This window comes from Rhipicephalus sanguineus, chromosome 2 (assembly GCF_013339695.2).
Source record: "Rhipicephalus sanguineus isolate Rsan-2018 chromosome 2, BIME_Rsan_1.4, whole genome shotgun sequence".
Classification (NCBI taxonomy): domain Eukaryota; kingdom Metazoa; phylum Arthropoda; class Arachnida; order Ixodida; family Ixodidae; genus Rhipicephalus; species Rhipicephalus sanguineus.
Genome location: NC_051177.1, coordinates 198,559,301 through 198,578,597, shown reverse-complemented (window position 1 = coordinate 198,578,597; position 19,297 = coordinate 198,559,301).

Sequence of the window (19,297 nt, the reverse complement as noted above, 5' to 3'; positions counted from 1 at the left end):
CCCTCCCTCTGTCGAGCTCTCACGCAAACGGTGATGAGCGACCTTTCGCGCAACCATCGCTCCATTCGCTGACTGATTGATTGATCAAACTTTATTATGCGAAAGAGTGAGCCCCCCGGGGGGGAGCGGGTTTTTTGAACTCGCTGACAGGGTTGCCACTGACTTTCGAGTAAATGTCGCCAAACGACGAGCAAAAAGTCGCCAAAAGTCGCCATTTTCTTACAAATTTCGCCAAAAAAGTCGCCATTCTAGATATGTGCGACATAGCTAGTAATAAAAATTTCCACTCATGTATAGCCCCGTAGAACACAGTACCATCCAAGACCTTGAAATTATATTGACGTTTCTCAATGCCAGTCGTATCGCCCGCTTCACCATGGGAGTGAATGGTGCTGCTTCTCCGACTAGCCGCAAGGTGCGCGTGGTGGCGCAAGGGTGAATGAATGAAACGCTCATGATATCATTGCATCCCTGTCCGCTCGTTTCAAAGGTAAAAGTGTGGTAAACCTTGGGCGAAAACCGTGAAAGCGTTGTTTGTAGACAGCTTTACGTACACTTATATGAATTAAACGGATTAAAAGGTTTATTGAAGGTAACACGACGGAATTCTTACAGGAACCGACTATGATACCGGACGCAACCGACCCTTTCTTATAGTCACCTATATCTACACGCGTCAATCCAATGCGTTATTAATGATCAGGTAGACACTGTAAAATGTTATATAGCAATTGTTTTCATTGCACACGCTCACCGAGAACAGTGTAAAATGTCTCAATAAATATTTTTTTATTGCACTAATAGCCACGTATCCACCTCTCCTCGCTATTCCAAAACAGTCTTTACTAGCTGAATTGGGGGTACTGAAACAGTGAATAAGTTGCCAAGATATTTAGAACAGTTGGAGCTTTGGCGGAACAAATGGTTGGAACACGCGGCCAACCCGTCGTCTAGCCCCTTCAGAAGCGAAACTTTAGAGAAGCTTAAAGGGGCCCTGCAACACCTTTCTTAGCTATATTGGAATAGTCTCATTATTGACGTATGACTCTTCACGAGTCATATGCCGCAAAAATTTTTCGAATCCGTCAAGTCTAAGTGGTGTTACCAAATTATAGAGATCACGTTCCGCAGCTTTCTCCCTCAACTCAACGCCGCGAGGGCGCGGAGAGCTAGGCAGCGACTCGAGGGAGGGAGCGCAGACGAGCGAGGCTCCGCCCAAGAGCGCCGGCGGAAATTTTTTCTTCATTTTTTTCTCTCTGACGTCTGGGCGCAACCACGTGGTCTGTGCCGCCACTTCCGGTCGGCTTGCGTCGTTCTCGTCGAGCGGAGCCGATGTGTATCGCGCGTGCTTGAAAACTGCGCGTCGGTTTGGTAATGTTGGGTGTGCACCTCGAACGCCGTAGTGTTTTCATGGCTCTGCCAACCATGGAAGCAAACCTGCGCGCTCGTTTGGAACGAATGACAGCCGAGATCGGTTTCGGCCCGTACTCCGATACACCGCCTCGTAAGACGGCACTGGCAGACGACCCCGAAGCGCCGCCATTACCGGACGCCAGCATTGTTATCGGAGACATGCTGCACGGCTGCCTCGGTCGGTCGTGAGAACGTGCCGACGATGCAGTTCCCAGCTGACGAGGCAATACTCGAATGGCTGCCACTCTCAACGGCAACCGGCGATGGTCAAAAGCACAGAAATATTCACGTTTTCGGCACTGCGCATGGCGAAGAAAACGGAACCACGCAACTACGAGCAGACGAGCTGTCGGTGAGACCGGAAGTGCTAATATTAATGTTTGTTCGGTGTTTTTAACGTGATAACAGAATATAAACATACATATTATCTACTTATTGAACTCAAAATTAACAACGAAAGTAATAATGAGGGTGTTATCGTGATTATAACATCAGCCAATGGTGGAACTGCCGACAATCACGTCATATTTTGCGGACTAATACATCATTTGTCGAGAGAAGAGGGAGCGATTTTCAGCTGACTTTGAGAATTTATTGTAAATTCCAGGCCGTGCGCATCGCTATAATATTTGGCTCGCGTGTTCTCGGGAGCCTCGACTGCCGATCGGCAGCGCTTTTTGAGCATGCTCGAAAAGTGTTGCAGGGCCCCTTTAAAGCACCTAAATCCATAACCTTACAGTCAAACACTGCCCCCTCGCGGTTTATAAGGTAGTCCGCTGACTTACAATTTGCTAGAATGTCGCTGGGGGACGTTCCAGTACCTCCTGCATCTAGATGAATTGAGGCGATACACACGAGTTGCAGGACGGACATACCGAATGACGCGTAATGTGCACATTCTACTCGTGGGTCTAAAACCAAGAAAAATACAGAGAATATTGTCGCTCATTCGTTGGGAAGACACTGAGCTTAGGATGCATAACTCAGTGGAGACCTAAGCCGAAAATCGCCAAAAATTCGCCATGTCGCCATTTATAATTTTAAGTCGCCACGGGCCTCTCAAATTCGCCAATTTGGCGAAAAGTAGCCACCATTGACAACCCTGCTCGCTGACGCTGGTGACCGTGGGTGACGTTTTCCCAGCTGCGATGTTGTGCTTTAGGGCGCTGGAATCAGTTTTACTGACACACTAAATTGGCCAACAGAGACAGAGATGTACATTCTGCGTTGTCGCGTTTTCTTGCGTTGTCTTGAGTGTCTGAAGCATCCGAGTTTTTAGTCGGCGGGGGCACATTTGTGTTCCAAGGGGGAGCACAATCTACAAGCGACCTCTATTTTAATCAGTCGCCTTTCTAGATCCCGTCATTATTTATACGTTTGTAGGCACACACAAAAGCAGCACGGTACGTGTTATGCTTCTGGGCATGGGGCGAATCTACGGTGGAATACATGTAACAGTATTTCTTATCGCGTCATTTGAGAAAAGTGTAAATGGAGAAGAGAGAGTTATTTTGTACAAACGCTCTCTAAAAAAATGACCCAGAAAAATATTTCGGAGTGGGTTTGAACCCCCAACCCCCCCCCCCCTGGCTACGTCCCTGGTATTAGGCATTTCAGGGGTGCACATGTTCTCTCGTTGAAGAAAAATTGTTAAAAAGATTGCACGGTAATGAGTATATCGATAACGAACGTTTTACGCCAGTAGATAAGTAGAATATGAAAAGTCACTGCAGTTTTATGAGCTCTACATATACACAATGCGTCACGAACAATGTCGCTAGCAGCGTTGTTGCTGCTGTACACCGGTGATTCGGTGTTTGCGTAGACGGTATTTAACAGACAAGGTAAAACTCCGCACCAGTATTTGCGCCATCGTGCGAAGGCTTATTATTGAAGTTATTGTGATTAGATGGCGACCCGCTAGCTGGTCGGCAAGCTGAGCAGCGACTCCCATCAATTACAAAAATGCGAAGCCAGAGCCGCTGTCACTGAAGAGCTGTCCTTTTAAGCAGCCAAAGCAAACACCAATAAGTTCTGTCGGAAGTAAACTAATGCACTTTGAGCAAGAAGGACAAAACTTTTGAGATACTAACAGACATTTCATTAAGATGAAACAAAATTGGTCACCTTAAAGAAATTTTCAAGAAAACCTTTTCGTGCATAAGCGGTCGCTACTACGTTATGGGGGTCTATAAAAACAAGTTTGCGAATGTATCGAAGTATCTTAAGATACAAATGGCAAGTATCGTATCAGATACAATTATTACAGTAGTATCTTGTATCTGTATCTCCGATACTTTTTGCCTGAGTATCTTGTATCGTATCGCGATACAATTTCAAAGTATCTTTGCCCAGCCCTGAGTGTCATTAAGTTTTAGATGGGATATAGTTGCCAGAAATTCTTTACAAGCGTCGGAAAAGTAGAACGGAATTTGTATAAGTGCTGAACCCGCATGACAGTGTATTCTTGAAAGACTGTTCTAGTTGAGGCCAGGTGGGGAATGTCTGCAATATGTCGAAAAATCTTCTTTTGCAGAAGCAAGATTTTATTTGGGTTCTGTTCAGTTGTGGTTGCAGTAATTCAGGGTGGATGCGAATAGCGCGTAGTATATTTGAAGTTTTACCTTCGTCGGGAGCAAGCGTTGACATCGTGATAATGCTCCAGTAGTTTATGACAGTCATCAACTACTGGAGCATCAACGGAAAGCATACCGCGGCACCGTCCCCGTCGGCACCTCCGCGCGGCAAGCAGCGGCACGCTATCCACATTGCCGGCGCGAGTCACGAGTGGACATATCGAGGCGCGCGCGCCCGCCGGCTCGCTGCCGGCTCGCGATTTTGGCCGCGAGGACCACCAGTGCATATGGCTCTGCACCACTGGAAACGCCGGCGCCACCGTCGGCGTGACGTGCTTGGCAGAATCACGTGGTCTCAGCGGCCGCGCCGGCTGCTTGTGGAGCGCTGCCGCGTGCTTCGAAAACGAGTTTCAAGTCCCACATGCGCTGTGGTCTGTTCAAATACGGAAGTTCCCTCGCATTTTCTACTCAATTGAAACCATTGTAATAGAGTGGCTGCCTCCGAAGGCGACGAACATGGGGCTCTACCGCTCGGTGCCGCAGTGCCGGGCTTATGCAACGGAGTCCAGTGTCAGCCTGAACCAGTACCCGCGGGACAAGAAACTGCGTGAAGCATGGTTTGTAATGCTAAGAACCGGCAAGTAGCCATCGGCTACGAGTCTTGTGTGGTACAATCACTTCCGCGACGAAGACTTTCATTACTGTGTCGGGCCTGCGATGTTCGGTGAGTAGCAGACAGCGCGCACTAAGACGATGGCTAGCGCGCGCTTCCCGCCGGCAAATGATGCTTATCTGCCACAGGATGGAACAGGCGCTACCTTTTGAGTTGTGCGAGTTGTGCATGATCTTGCGAACGTACATACGCGATCGTATCTCAAATGCGTATGCTCGAGAGTATCACTTCAATTCTTCAGCAAACCTAGCGACATATTTTCAAGCGGGCAATGCAGAAAAAACCAACGCGCCCGCGGCGCAAAGTTTCGTTTGCTGTCACGGCGGTAGCGTTTGATTACGTTTACGCTGGCTGTCCTAGCGTTCGATTTTGTTCTCAGGGGCGTAGCCAAGGGGGGGGGGGGTGGTTGGGGGGGTTCGAATCCCCCCCGAAATTTTTCAGTTTTGCTTGCGTATATATACGCGCGCACATACAAACGCACGCACGAACATACATAAAGTATGGTTGAACCCCCCCCCCCCCCCCCCGAAAAAAATTTCTGGCTACGCCCCTGTTTGTTCTCTTCGGGCAGCTTCGGGTTGTGTCGGGCTTCCCACACATGTGACCAAGACGCTGTCTCCTGTCCCGACCGGAACTAGCTGGCTGACTCTCTGGCTAGCTCTGGCTGCCAGCGAGCTGCCAGATGTCCGAAAATCGACGATCACCATTGTTTAGATACGTTGAATTAAAAAACTCCCAGGGTCCATTATGCATTCGCCAAAGATGACTAGAAGGCGAAAGCCATCTTCTTCTTCTTGTCAATCGATGTATTAATTCTCCCGCGCCCCTTCCAAAAGCGTTCTGCACCTAACACGGTTTTGCACGGCCTCCATGAGCGATCACGCAGGCAATGCACAGTGACGATGACATGCGAATTACGTCATAATGTGATGTCACGTTACGTGACTTCATAATGACGCTACATATTTTGGCGATCTGTGACGTCATGATGACGTCATATGGTGACGCCATCACGTGACGATTATTTTTTGCATCACTCGTGTTGACGCCGCCGACGCGGGACGCCGACGGGCAATCTTGCCGTTTGATGAGGCATCTAGGGCATAAGCTACACGACGTTTTGCATTGCCTCTGTGATCGGCCCACCGATCACGGAGGCAATGCAAAGGGACCATGTTGTCTGAATACGTCATCATGTGACATCACATCATGTCACGTCATGGTGATGTCATAATGAAGTTACAAATTTAGGAGATCTGTGACGTCATAATGAACCAACACCAACTCGCCGAACGTTTTACCTTACTGAGTCATGATGACGTCATATGGTGACGTCCTCACGTGACGATTGTTTTTTGCGTCACTCGTCTTGACGCCGCCGAAGGGTCAATCTTCCGCTCGTCTTCGTGTACCTTTTGCCTTTGTCCTGCTTTTGCGCTATAACATTTGTCATGAGCGTCAAAGCTTTTCGCCCGCGGACCCAATCGCTCAGAGACCCATTTTCGCCGCTTCCGCACAAGCAAACCACCAATCAGCGCCTGCTTTTTCTCCTCTTCCTTCTCATACGGGCTGTCGTCAGAGGAACCAGATATTCTTCTCCTCACCCGCGCCATCCGTCTTTCGGGCAGAAATCGCGAGCCGGCGGGCGCGCGCGCCTCGACATGTCCACTCTTGTCTCATGACTCGTGCGGGCAATGTGGACAGAAGGGGAGGTGTGCTGAGCGCGGCGGCCAGCCATAGGAGAGGGTGGTCCTCTTTCGCGTGATCGCCGCTAGGGCACATCATAGCGCTGCCGTCTGGGGCGCCGTCAGCCCGTCAGCGTTTCCACTGGCCGGCGGTTTGTAGTTGTGTAGTTTGCTGTGAACTGTTGGCGTGTGCTGTTGTTTCATGAGTGCTGTGTGCTGGCAAAGATGCCGTCTACCTTAAAGAAAAAAACTCAGCTATGGTGCTTCGTGCCAGGGTATGATTCCGGCTACAGATCTTGTTCGGAAACAGTGTCCCTTTTCCGTGCACCGACTAGCCAAGAACTGTTCTTGAAGTGGGCACGCACCATTCCGAGGGCTGACAAACCGCTTCAAGAGAATTCCGCTGTTTGCGCAAAGCATTCGGGAAACAGCGGAATGAATGACAAAAAAGTCAAAAGAAAAAGTTTCGACAGATCCCACGCGTTGTGGGAATCGGTTTCATGCGAAGCAGACAGCGAGTACTTCTATGCTGTATTTTATGGGCTTTAAGCCAAGCGTTACGAAATGGATCGACGTGTTCTCGTGAGTGTAGTAGCGGTGTGCACATCGTGGGCTTACCAGGCACGTCCACAACATCGGCATTTAAAGGGTAACTTATGGTACGACGTAACGTCAGCCCTCACGTTAGACCATATACGTCAGCATTATCGAAACTAATTAAGTGCACTTTATGGTGCAGTGATGTGAATATCACACGTAACTTTTGTTAATGTATTCGTCCGGGGTCGAACACTGTTTCAATACAGCTTGTTGAATCATATAGGAATACAAATGTAATGTTTATTAGACTGCTATACAAGCGGAGCCGACACTGGAACCACCGGCGTTAATCTGATATGACGCATGTATCGTAGGAGTATATATGTAGTGTTTATTGCTTTCTTGTAAAACTAGATAGCCCGTACCACAACCGCAATCGACGTTGCACCGACATTACGCCTGCATAGGCTGTTTTTCCAAACCAGTTTATAGACCTGGCGTGGCTCTGGTAGAATACCTGATTGCCACGCAAAATACTTTGGTTCGATTCCTGCTGGGATCCTAATTTTTATTCTTTCCATTCGTCGGGTCAACGCTGCCGACGTCGGTTTTTCTTAACGCTCTCGCATTTAAATTACCACTGTCTGTTCTCGCCGCCGCTGGGTAGATATAAACTGTCAATCACCTGTGGCGCATACCCGTACACCGTGGCCCGTGGTAAACGGGTGTGTGCCACACGTGTCTGGAGGAAAGGGTTTGACGACACACTCGACAGGATTTCCACGTTATTCATATCATGTCCCCACCGTCATATTCGTTAAATCTTCTTACCCTCCCATGCCAATTTTGGTCTACACCAAGTTAATGAGGCGATCATGAGAGCACCCAGACGTAGGCGGCTAGATAGATAGATAGATACGTAGATAGAAACGCTCAAGTGCCAAAGGTTCGCTAAGAAATGCTTCGCATTTAATAAAGTTTTGCGTGATGCGAGACAAGCCACGAAAACGATCAAGTGCATTCTGTTCTACACAATAAAGTTTCTTTACCTAGTAATATGTTGCATTTACTTATTTGGATTCTGAATTTAGCCTGAAAAGACTACCGAACGTTGTATTACCATGTATGCCATGGACTAGTCCTGATTCTGTTGGCGTAAATCAAATGTTATCTGCTTTCGCACGTAATGAGGCGCACGAATAAAATGATCAGAGCGCATTGGAGCATAATTAAGCCCCGCTCTCCCAGTAGTAGTTGCTTGCTTTCCGTCGGAACATAACTCGGCTCTGTACCCCGTATTTCAAACCCGCGTGATAACAGTAGCGCAATACAAGCTGTGCGCTGACCAAGGAACTGCATTATCAGCTAAAGTTTTATATAATTTGGTAACGCATTTCCACTGAAGCATTCTCCCTGCCGAGAACGGATAACGGCCACGTTCGCTGACGGCGCCCCTGACGACAGCGCCGCCCCACGGCATTCACGCGAATGTTGGCCAACTTTTGCCGCCCGGTCATCACACCTCCCCTTCTAGCCAAACCCTAACAGCGTGCCGCTGCTTGCCGCGCGGAGGAGCCGACAAACGGGACGCCGCCGCGGCATGCTTTCCGCCAGTGTGTTCGTACCTAAGCAGGCCTAAAATGCGCACAGGTATTCTTCCTGTGAAGACATGGCAAAGCACTAAAGGACTCTGTGCTCCCTGGGACGTAAATTGCAGATTGTGCAAAAAGCCGGAGACTACTGATCATTGTTTTATTGATTGTTGTGATGCAGTCTTCTTTTGGGATGTTCTGCAGCGAAAATTAAAAAAAAAAACTTTGAAATCAACCTTGTAAACATAAAATACCTTGATGCGACAAAGAACAGGACAATACCCTATGACCTAATCTTTCTCATTGGTCTGCATATTCTCTGGAGAGCAAGACTGATTGGCAGAAATGCTGAGCCTCCGCGACCAACAACACACATATTCCAGGAACAAGTGATTCAAATACGCGGGATATATGAACGTTCTAGTGACTCCCTAGACTGGTCTTCTGTGTTTGATTTGTGTTTAAATATACCTGATTATTAATCTTTGCAATATCACTCTAAGTGCAACTGTTTCCTTCCCTGTGATAAATGGAAAAAGAAAAGAAATAGCATGGCTCCGTGGCAGAACACCTGCTTCCCACGCAGACGGCCTGGCTTCGATTCTCAGTCGGACCCGAAAATTTCTGTTATTTTATTAGCATATTTCTTGATTTTTCGGTCACGGACAAGATGATCTTTCGCTCACAACAAACGACGCCGACGTCGATACCGGAATTTCTGCGAAACGAGCTCTGTACCGCTATCGCGTTATAATATCTGAGGTAATTCGTCCCAAACCCACGGTATGATTATGAGAGACGCCGTAGTGGAGGGCTCCGGAAATTTCGACCACCTGGTGTTCTTTAAAAGACACTGACGTCGCACATTACACGGGCCTCTAGCATTTCGCCTCTATCGAAATGCGACCGCCGCGGCCGGGGTCGAATCCGCTACCTTCGGGTCAGCAGCCGACTATCATAACCACCGCGGCGGTCCGATGCTTAAAACAGAACATGCAAAGTGGAAACATGCGTGGAATACGAAAGAACAATAATAAAGGAAGCAAGAACAACTTGAGTCGCCAGGTTAGTTAGACGTGTGGCCGAGTGTCAATTTAAGCGAAAGCCTTTAAAGGGATGGTGCCACTAAATTTAGAGGCTATAACAAGCCTGTTGTGGGTTTCCTCTGTATGCAAGGACATTTCACACGAAGGGTCGGACACAGCAAACGTTTAGAGTATATTTTAATTCACTTCCAAAGTGTACCTAAATGCCCATTCTCGCGATGGAAACCCATCGCTAGCGCGCCAACACTGACGTAGATCTGTAGGATGGCCAACGAAAGTTGTAGTGACGTCACACCACATCTGTGGTGCGATCTTGTACGCATTCCAAATAAACACGGAGGCGTGGCGTTACATCCAGCCGCACGCGAATGGCCCATTTGAACCGCGACAGACGTCACGGCTCTGCATTGACCAATCGCGTGCGGTCACGTGCGGCTGGTTGTCATGCCACGCCTCCGTGTTTATTTTGTAACGCGTACAAGATCGCACCACTGCTGTAGTAACGTGAGTGACCTCCGGTCCTCCGCCACTTCCGCAATCTACGTTCCGGCTGTAGTCACCTAGAATATATTCTAATTCACTATAGTACCGGCAAAGCATCGGTTGCTGCATCACTCGCCGAGTTTCGATCGCTTCCTGGTTTAGTGCGTCACAGCCTTGTGTGGTCACGTGACCACGCCTCCTACACTTCTACGTCACTGCCCAACCTCGGCGCCCAGAAACCGAAACCGAAAGTTGTCCACATCAAAAGCGAGAATACATGAATCTTGGTGCGTGCATCATGCTTCCTGGAGCTATAAGAAACGCTTACAGCAAAGACCGCGCAAGCCACAAATTTGGTGGCATCACCCCTTTAATGTCTCATACTCGCGGTGTCCGTCCGTTCGTCCGTGCCCTAGCACGGTACCCCTCACACTCTCTCAGCAATCACGTGATGGCACAGCGGCGCATAGCAACAGTTGCGCGTTGCTACTTCCAATGCGCATTGCGCAACTGTTGCGCAACGCGGCGGTGGCGTCCGTCGGCGGAGTCGAATGGCCGCAGGCATTCGCCGAACACACTTTGGAATTATTTACAAAGTGTCCTTTAATTTTGTGCTCTGTATCCTAGAGTAGAAAAATTCGGGGGGGGGGGGGGAGGGCGCACGGGCCCGGTGTGCCACCCCATGGCTACGCCACGTCGAGAGTCGTTGCCGGCTTCCTTGCGTATACCAACTTGTATGTCGTCATCTGCGTCGTTTCTTGCACGGCCGTGTTGTTTGCGAAGGTCACTAACCGAAGGCTGGCATCTCACGTCTTGCGTTCAAGGTCGACGTATGTACACCCGTCAGCAAAATAAGTCGGGATGCGCGAGCGGCGGCCGCGATCAGATGGATGGATGGATGGATGGATGCTATGAGCGTCCCCTTTAAAACGGGGCGGTGACATGTCTGCCACCAGGCTCGAAGAAAAAAAAAAAAAGCTTCCTTGTTTCATGTTGGCCTAATATCTTATCTACATTGATTAAATCTATGTTATTATACCAAAAAAATATAAATTCACGGTCCATCTCTCTGCCTCTTAAGGCAGAATGACCTTATTTTCCCCCCATTATTTATTTTTGTTCTTTATCTCTACTTTTCTGCCACCAATACTCTAACCGTCTCTTACTTATTTCTATCGCGGACGTGTGCAGCTTTCCATTGTTGTCCCTAAAACCCAAGGCTTCATGTAGACTCGTGCCCACACGTATACCTGGGTGAATATCGCCACATTCAATCAGTACATGTTCCATCGTTTCCTTAGTTCCCCCGCAGCATGTACATTGTTCTTCTTCGTTACTGAATCTCGCTTTATAACTACGCGTTCTAAGGCAGCCCGACCTTGCTTCAAACAGTAAAGCGCTTCCCCTTGAATTATCATAAAACCTTTCCCTCCTTATTTCGTTTTTTCCCTTTCGGTAGTTACTCAGAGCCGGCTTCTTTTCCATTGCTGCCATCCAATAAGTCCTCTCCGCCTCTCTGACCTTCCGCTTAATGCTCCTTGTTGCCATATCGCCCGCACTGCTAGCCGTATATTTACTGATGAGCCTCCTAGTTCTTTTTCTCCACTGCGTGTCAACGCTTTTTCTATACAAATACCTGAAAACCTTCTCTGCCCATCTATTGTTCTTCATTTTCCTCAGCCTCTCTTCGAATGTCATTTTGCTCTGAGCTTCCCTCACTTCAAAGCCTGTCCATCCCATATCACCCTTTACAGCCTCATTTGTCGTCTTCCCGGGAGCGCCCAACGCGAGGCGGCCCACCGTCCTTTGATTTACATCCATTCCTGATTGTACCTCTGACTTCATGCACACTACTGAGTTCCCAAATGTAAGCCCCGGGACCACCACACCCTTCCACAGCCCTCGAAGCACCTCGTACCTATTGTATCCCCATAAAGCTCTGTGCTTCATAATTGCAGCATTCCTCTTTCCCTTTGCTACCGATGCTTCTCTTGTACCTCCATATATCTATCCCCCTCATTTACCCATACTCCGAGGTACTTGTACTCGCTTACCCTCGGTATTTTTTGGCCCTGTATAAAGACCGCATGGTCCTCGTGATCATTGAATACCATAAAAATAGATACCATAAAAATAGATAAAACTGCATCTCCGCGCCATCTGACGTTGAGTGTCTGGTGTCAAGACATCACCGAGCGCGTATGCACCCTTTCACGCTCACAGCCATGTCTTTTTGCTTCCTTGCAGCGGACTAGCTAATTACATGTGGCGTTTTGTGGTAAAGGTCGCTTTCTTTGTTCAATCCGTCCCACGCTCACTTCGACGAAGCACGGTGGGCATGAAGCGCACGCTCTAAACTTTGCTCTGACTAAAGAGATAACATATACCTCGTCTCAGTGACAAACCGGCGTCATATACAGCATTAGTTCCATTCTTTGCATGTTCGTTTTGGCTGAAACGTACCGCGCGATACCGAAATACGAACGAGGACACCGAAAACAAAGAGGTGTTGAGCCGAAAAAGCTGCTTCAGTTTGCTAACAAAAGATGAGTTCAGACGGCCAGGTTACCTTGCACAAGCAACAAAATAGGCAAGTGGACGAGTAAAAAATAACGCGAGCAGATATCGGCGACGTCATGGGCCGGCCGTGAGAGAAAAATGAAATCGACTTAGGCTGAGGGGCATTTCGCATTGGCGAAATGCATCTTCTGTGCCCTCTCTCTTTTATTACACAAATTCAGCAGTCAGTGTAGTGACCGTTCACGGAACTGATCTTCGAAATCCTCCTCCACGTAGAACCGCAAATTGAGGCGACATATTCGCTGTTAAATCGAAGGGGAGTCCACTTTTCTCGAATGGCGTTCCACACCGCGTCAACGGTTGCCCTGGACAAGTCGCGTCTGGACAAGCTCCACCAGGGGCGTAGCCAGAGGTAGGGGGGGGGGGGGGGGGGTTTGGGGGGTTAAAACGCCCTCGAAAGTTTTCCATTTTGCCTGCGTATTTGTACACGCACACATATATAAAGTATGACTGAACCCCCCCCCCCCCCCCCCCCAAAAAAAAAAAAAGAAATTCTGGCTACGCCCCTGCGCCCCACTTCATGCGCGCCCACACGTTTTCGACGGGGTTTGCGTCCGCGCCATTCGGAGGCCACAGCAACGTGCGTGCGCACGTTACTGTGCACATTTGTACGGCGCTCGATATTTCTCTACGTTTAATCACTATGGCTGGCCAGCGACAAGCCCGAACACATAACGAGCGGCAAAATAATGGCGTGACAGCCATAACATAGTGGAACCACTGGAAATCAACTCATTCAATTTGTAGACAAATCTGTGTGGCGCGGTGCGCCCTTGGCTAGCTTTGGATATTTTCTTTTTAACACGAAAGTGTTTTATGCCGGGGTCCACCACGGCTCCACTGACGTATTTCCGTCACGGATATGACGTTGTAAAATATAAAGACTAACAGTGGGTAAAGAAAAAAACCAGAAGAAAAAGCTCCGTCACCGGGAATCGAACTCACGACCCCTATGCTAACGGCGAGCTATTCATATACACCATTTGCCGGTGGCGATACTCGGAGATCCGTTTTACAGCGTGTTTTCGTTACCAGTAGCGAGATGGCGCGAAGGGCTCGAAGAGCGCGCTTTAAAAGTCGCCGCCGTTGCGATGAGCGCCCGCCTCTACAGGGCGTGGTCGCTCGTGCGTGTGCTTATCTCGTGATCGCGGTGGTTCGCATGTCTTGCGTTAAGAGCACGAAGGTCACTTGGCCCCCTGCAGCGGCCGCTTTTGCGAAAGCAGCGCGGTGCTCACGCAGAAATAAGTTACAAATGTGACAGTTCGCTCTCATCCTGTGTATGTTCGTTCCGTGCGTCCTTTCTGCTTGAGCAGCGCGTTGCAAGTTTCGAGCTGCTTGCCGTTCGTCGCGTGACATTACAATTTGTTGCTGTAGCATTCATTCCTTCGCCCTTGGGGCGAAAGAATGCACAACAAACGCTCAACTGCGTCAGTGAAGACACGTTTCACTTTCGTGTTATACCGATTCCTATGACAGAGGGATCAGCCATGTTTCTTTTTAGCAGCGCTTCATTGGACGTAGCCGCATAAAATAGTCGAGAAGATTGGTGTGGCATGGTGCTTTTAGGGGCGAAGGACCTAAGGGTCTCGGCGTGTCGGCGTGCATCGTCGTTTTCTGTCGTGACGGTCCATTTGCTTGAGCGCAAGAGAGGGCGCCACCGCATCAGCGCTTCCTGTGTGGCGAGAGAGAGCGAACGGCGGCGCGTGTTGACTATGAAAAGCTCTTTCTGCAATGAACGCTGAACTACCAGCTCGCAAGGAATCAGAATGCGCCCTCGCCCGCGAGAGACAACGCCGAAACAGGCAGCGTCTGCTTGATTTCTTGATTGGAAAAAACAGACCGCTCGCGCTGCACAACCGTTCACCGGCTACCCCTTATATATAGGCACTGGATCTTGACCTGCAATGTAGTGCCAGTGGAAGCTTTCTCTTGTGCGTAGTTGAACAATAAAGATTCGCGGCCTGCACGTTAACTAACATCGGACAGCGGGTCTCTGTGTCTAATGTTTCTTCTGTCTATTATTGCCCATTAGCAGTGATTTTGCTGTGGGAAACACCGGCGCACACTGCATGTTTCGCCCCTCCACAGGTTTCACGTTAGTGGAGCTCAAACACCCTGCGCTACAAGCTTCGCCCCTCCCCAATTTTTAGTGAGGATCATGTGCCGCCGCTCATAGAAAACTCATCAGCTTCAATACTTGACGCTGCATTAAGTTGTCACTGAGTGTAGGCAAACCATTTTTTGCGTGGTCACGCTCAAAACCATATCGGCAACTTTTCCGATAGGAAATCTAATGATGCATGTCTCCGGAACTATGTGGTGTGATCACGCTCCTTGAGAGCTTGCGCTAGCCTCTAGAGAGCCTGGAAATCACTACGACTTTCGCATGTTTACAGAAATGAACAAAAACAGGTGCCAGCAGCGATGAGCATAGGCGTGCGCACAGGGGGAGCAGGGGGGGGGGGCCGCCTCCCCTAATCACCTAAGAAGGGGGGCGCAAAATCTGCCCCATACATTGACTTAATAGAGCAGGGGGGCGGTGCGACGAACCTTTGCCTCCCCCCCCCCTCCTAACGGGGAACCCTGCGCACGCCTATGGCGATGAGCTCAAAACACCTTAATGACGGCTGAAAATAGAAAGGTCCAGCGGCTATGCGTTATCTGTCTGATAAGGGCAAAGTGAGCCGCGCACACTTCGCCGCCACAGTGCCCCCATCGAACGGAGCGCGTAACGGATTCTACAAAGAAAGCGACCTTTATCGCAAAACTCCATATGTAATCACTAGTCTGCTGCAAGCGAATAAAAAGACATGGCTGTGAACGTGAAAGGACGCGCACACGCACTGCGATGTCTCGTCACCAAACGCTCAACGTCAGACGGCGTGGCAACGCAGTTTTATCTGATAGTTGTCGCCGCTCGCTCGTCCCGACTTATTTGGCTGACGGGTGTACATGGCCAGCATATCGGTGATGGCCTTATTTAGACACTCTGTGACGCCATTGGTCTGTGGGTGGTAGGTGGTTGTCCGGTGGTGGCTTGTCTCGCTCTATCCCAATATCGCCTGAGTTAGGTCATCAGTAAAGGCCATACCTCTGTCGGTGATGAAGACGTCTAGGGCGCCATTACGACGGACCATAGGCGTGCGCAGGGTTCCCCATTAGGGGGGGGGGGGGCAAAGGGTCGTCGCAGCGCCCCCCCAACCCTTCTAAGTCAATGTATGGGGCAGATTTTGCGCCCCCCTCCCTCTTAGGTGACTGTAAGGGTCAATGTACGGGGCAGATTTTCCGCCCCCCTTCTTCGGTGATTAGGGGGGGCGGCCGCCCCCCCTGCCCCCCTGTGCGCACGCCTATGCGACGGACGATGTTCTCAGCGAAGAACTTGGCTACCTCGGAGGCACTGCCTCTGGGCAGGGCTCTTGTTTAGGCGTAGCGGGTAGCTACAACGATCCATTTGTTTTCGGAAGTCGACGTTGGGAAAGGCCCCAGTAGGTCCATCCCGATTTGCTGGAACGGTCGGTGAGGTGGTTCCATAGGCTGCAGAAGTCCATCGGTCTAGTCGGCGGTGGCTTCCGTCGCTGACAGTCTCGGCAATTCCTTACGTAATGGGCGACGTCTGTAGTGAGGCTAGGCAAATAGTAGTTCTCTTGTATCCTTGCGACCGTACGGAAAAATTCAAGGTGTCCAGCCGTCGGCTCCTCATGCAAAGCTTCCAGAACCTCTGGACGTGGTGTTGAAGGTATAACGAGGAGGTAGTTCGCTCGAAGTGGCGAGAAGTTCTTTAGGACATACCCAGGAATTGGGGACATCGCTTTTAGTTCACCTTTTTTCACACCACGTGGCGTACGGACCTTCAACGTTCAAAATTCGCGCGATGACGCTTGCCGTAGTCGCGCGAATCGAGAAAACCACAATACATAAAAAAAGCACGACGACGATATGCGCTACAAGCAGCGACCGCGAACCTAAATCGACGACTGATAACCGCAGCGCATGCAACGAGCGGCCGGTTGGGCTGCTCGACCATGAATCAGCAGTTGTGTTGCAATGAAAGGAGGCTAACATGTCGCTTGGCTGCGTTTGATAACGACGAGCTCTCGAAAGAGCGTGCTGCCCTTCTTCGCATCCCCTGCCTCTTCAATATATTTCGTCCGATTATATCGTTGTTGGCTCCCACGGGTTTCTTAAAAGTTCTAAAGCAAGAACGTCCTTTAGCACTGCTGTTTTTGTAGTGTGAAAAAACCTAACTTCCACAAAATAATACAAGCTTGTGAGGCGGTGATGACGATCGCGGGTTTCAAAATGTGTAGACAGACGCTTGCCGTCCCTAATTTCAGTTGGTCTCAATTCATGAATTCAATATTTTGCGCTTTTACAAGACGTCTTGCCGTGTTATATTCCCTGCCCACAGACATTTTTTCTTTAAAGCTCAATTACCAGCAGAGGTAAAGCAACAATACCTTTGCAAGCACAATATTGTTCAATGATCTTCTTAAAAAGAATCATTTTAATAAAGTCACCTTAGTTTCAACAGCGCCCCTAACAAGCTCTCGCGGCTATGCGCCCGTGTGTCTGAGAAAAACAATAAGGCCGCCTGTGACATACAGCATGTAAAACCGTATTGCCCATGCGTAGTTGGGGTGGTTTACGAAATACCGCTCAGCTGTGGTAGGACATACATCGGCCACACTGGTCGATGTTTAAATATCCGATTAATGGAACATGAAGCCTCCCTTAACAATGTATCTGGTTTACACTTGCCTTCACCATGTGCGCCCCGGTTTTTCGAAACCAGGGTGCTTGGGAAAATTCGAAACCAGGTGGCCAGAGAATTGTTGGAGGATTTTTGCATAAATAAGAAGGGTGCCCAATGTGTTAATGTGCCTTCCTTGAATTTATATCGCAACGAATTGCACTTTTTAGACGAGTCTTGATAACTCAAAGTAGGTTGTCATTCTGTTACCGTGATTGTCAATGTGACTCGCCCATGCCCGTGAAGCTACCTGGAATGCAATGTTCCTTCCAATAAAACAGTTTTTAGTTTGGCACCAGTCCTGTCATTTCTTGTCCTCGTTCCTTTGTGCCTCCAAATTTTTGTCAGACCATGCACCAACTAGCCCAAGAACGCGTTTTAGTCGATAACTAAAGACGCCAGGAATCACCGACTTCATTATGCTCATGACATGCTACCCAGGCCGCGTTTTCCTCTCCGCTAAGTGTTGGTGAAAGAGGGATGAAACAGATTAGACCGATATAAAGTATCGTGAAACCCGCCTTCTTGTTTGACTGCCTATGCTGATCTGCAACCCTTCAGGGTGGTCTAGTGAATAAGGTGCTCGACTGCTGACCCGCAGGTCGCGGGATCGAATACCGGCCGCGGCGGCGATATTTTCGATGGAGACGAAAACGCTAGAGGCCCATGTACTTAGGTTTAGGTGTATGTTAAAGAACCCCAGTCGGTCGAAATTTCCGGAGCCCTCCACTACGGCGTCTCTCATAATCATATCGGGGTTTTGGGACGCTAAACCCCAACAATTATTATTATTATATTATGCTGGTCTGTAGAATTGCAGGACGTCGCGGCTTGAAACCCGGTTCTTGCGGCCGGTTTTATTCTGGACAAAATAGCTTGTCTCTCGACAGGACCCATTTAATATTTTCATTACGAGTTGAAATCTTTTGCTTATGTTCGCAAGTGACGTGGAAGGTTCTCGAAAAGCCGTTTTATGTTTATTCTCTGTGTCGTGCCTTTGTTTACCGGTAGACAACGTAGCACCTCCCGAGGCGATGTTTCTCAAATAGTGGATTACACTGAAAGTTGTTAAAGGCAAGCTGAGCAACCTTCCACGAATATCCTTCTTTTTTTTACTCAATTAGTTCACTGTTGAGCGTGAAAAAGCGCGCCGAGAGGGGACAGAAAACGAAAAGAAGCACACATACACATCGCTAGTGTGTGTGCAACTCTTACAATAGCGGGGTGTACCCACTATTATAACAGTTGCAAGGCATTGAACTGCCCTGTTACCGTGCTGCCAGAAGGTAAACATTGCTGTCAACACAGGCCTTGTCCGCCTCGGTGGAGCAGTAAATATGGTGCTCGGCTGCTAACCGGAAGGTCCCGAGTTCGATCCTGGCCGCGGCGGTCGCATTTCGATGAATGCGAAATGCTAGGGGCCCGTGAATTGTGCGATGTTAGTGCACGTTAAAGAACACCGCATGGTCAAGTATTCCGGAGCACTCCACTACGGCGTCTCTCATAATCATATCGTGGTTTTGGGACGTTAAATCCCGGATATTATTAACGCAGGCCTTACCTATACCACGGCGATGGTCTGCAAGTCTGCAAGCGGAGTTCTTTCCCTGCATTTCGTTACGTACCGTAGGCAATGTACATACTCTGTTTTTCTTACGTGATGAGCCCCACTTCTTTTCTGTGTTGGTTCGTGGCGCTTCTAGAGTGGCCGCATTGAGCTTCTCGCAATGGGAGCTTAACTGAAGCCACGTGCTGCAGTCAATGACGCTGAAATCAGTGTATTGCAGTGCGCGACTCACATCTCGCAGAAAGTGTGACCCCCCTCTTAAAGGCATGGCCTACTTTTTGATTATTTTCATACTTAGTAGACACGATATTCGCCTGCTAAGTGACGGACCGAATTTGTCAGAAATCCTATATGATGAAATTCTTCGGTTTCCTTGCATCACTCATTGCCAT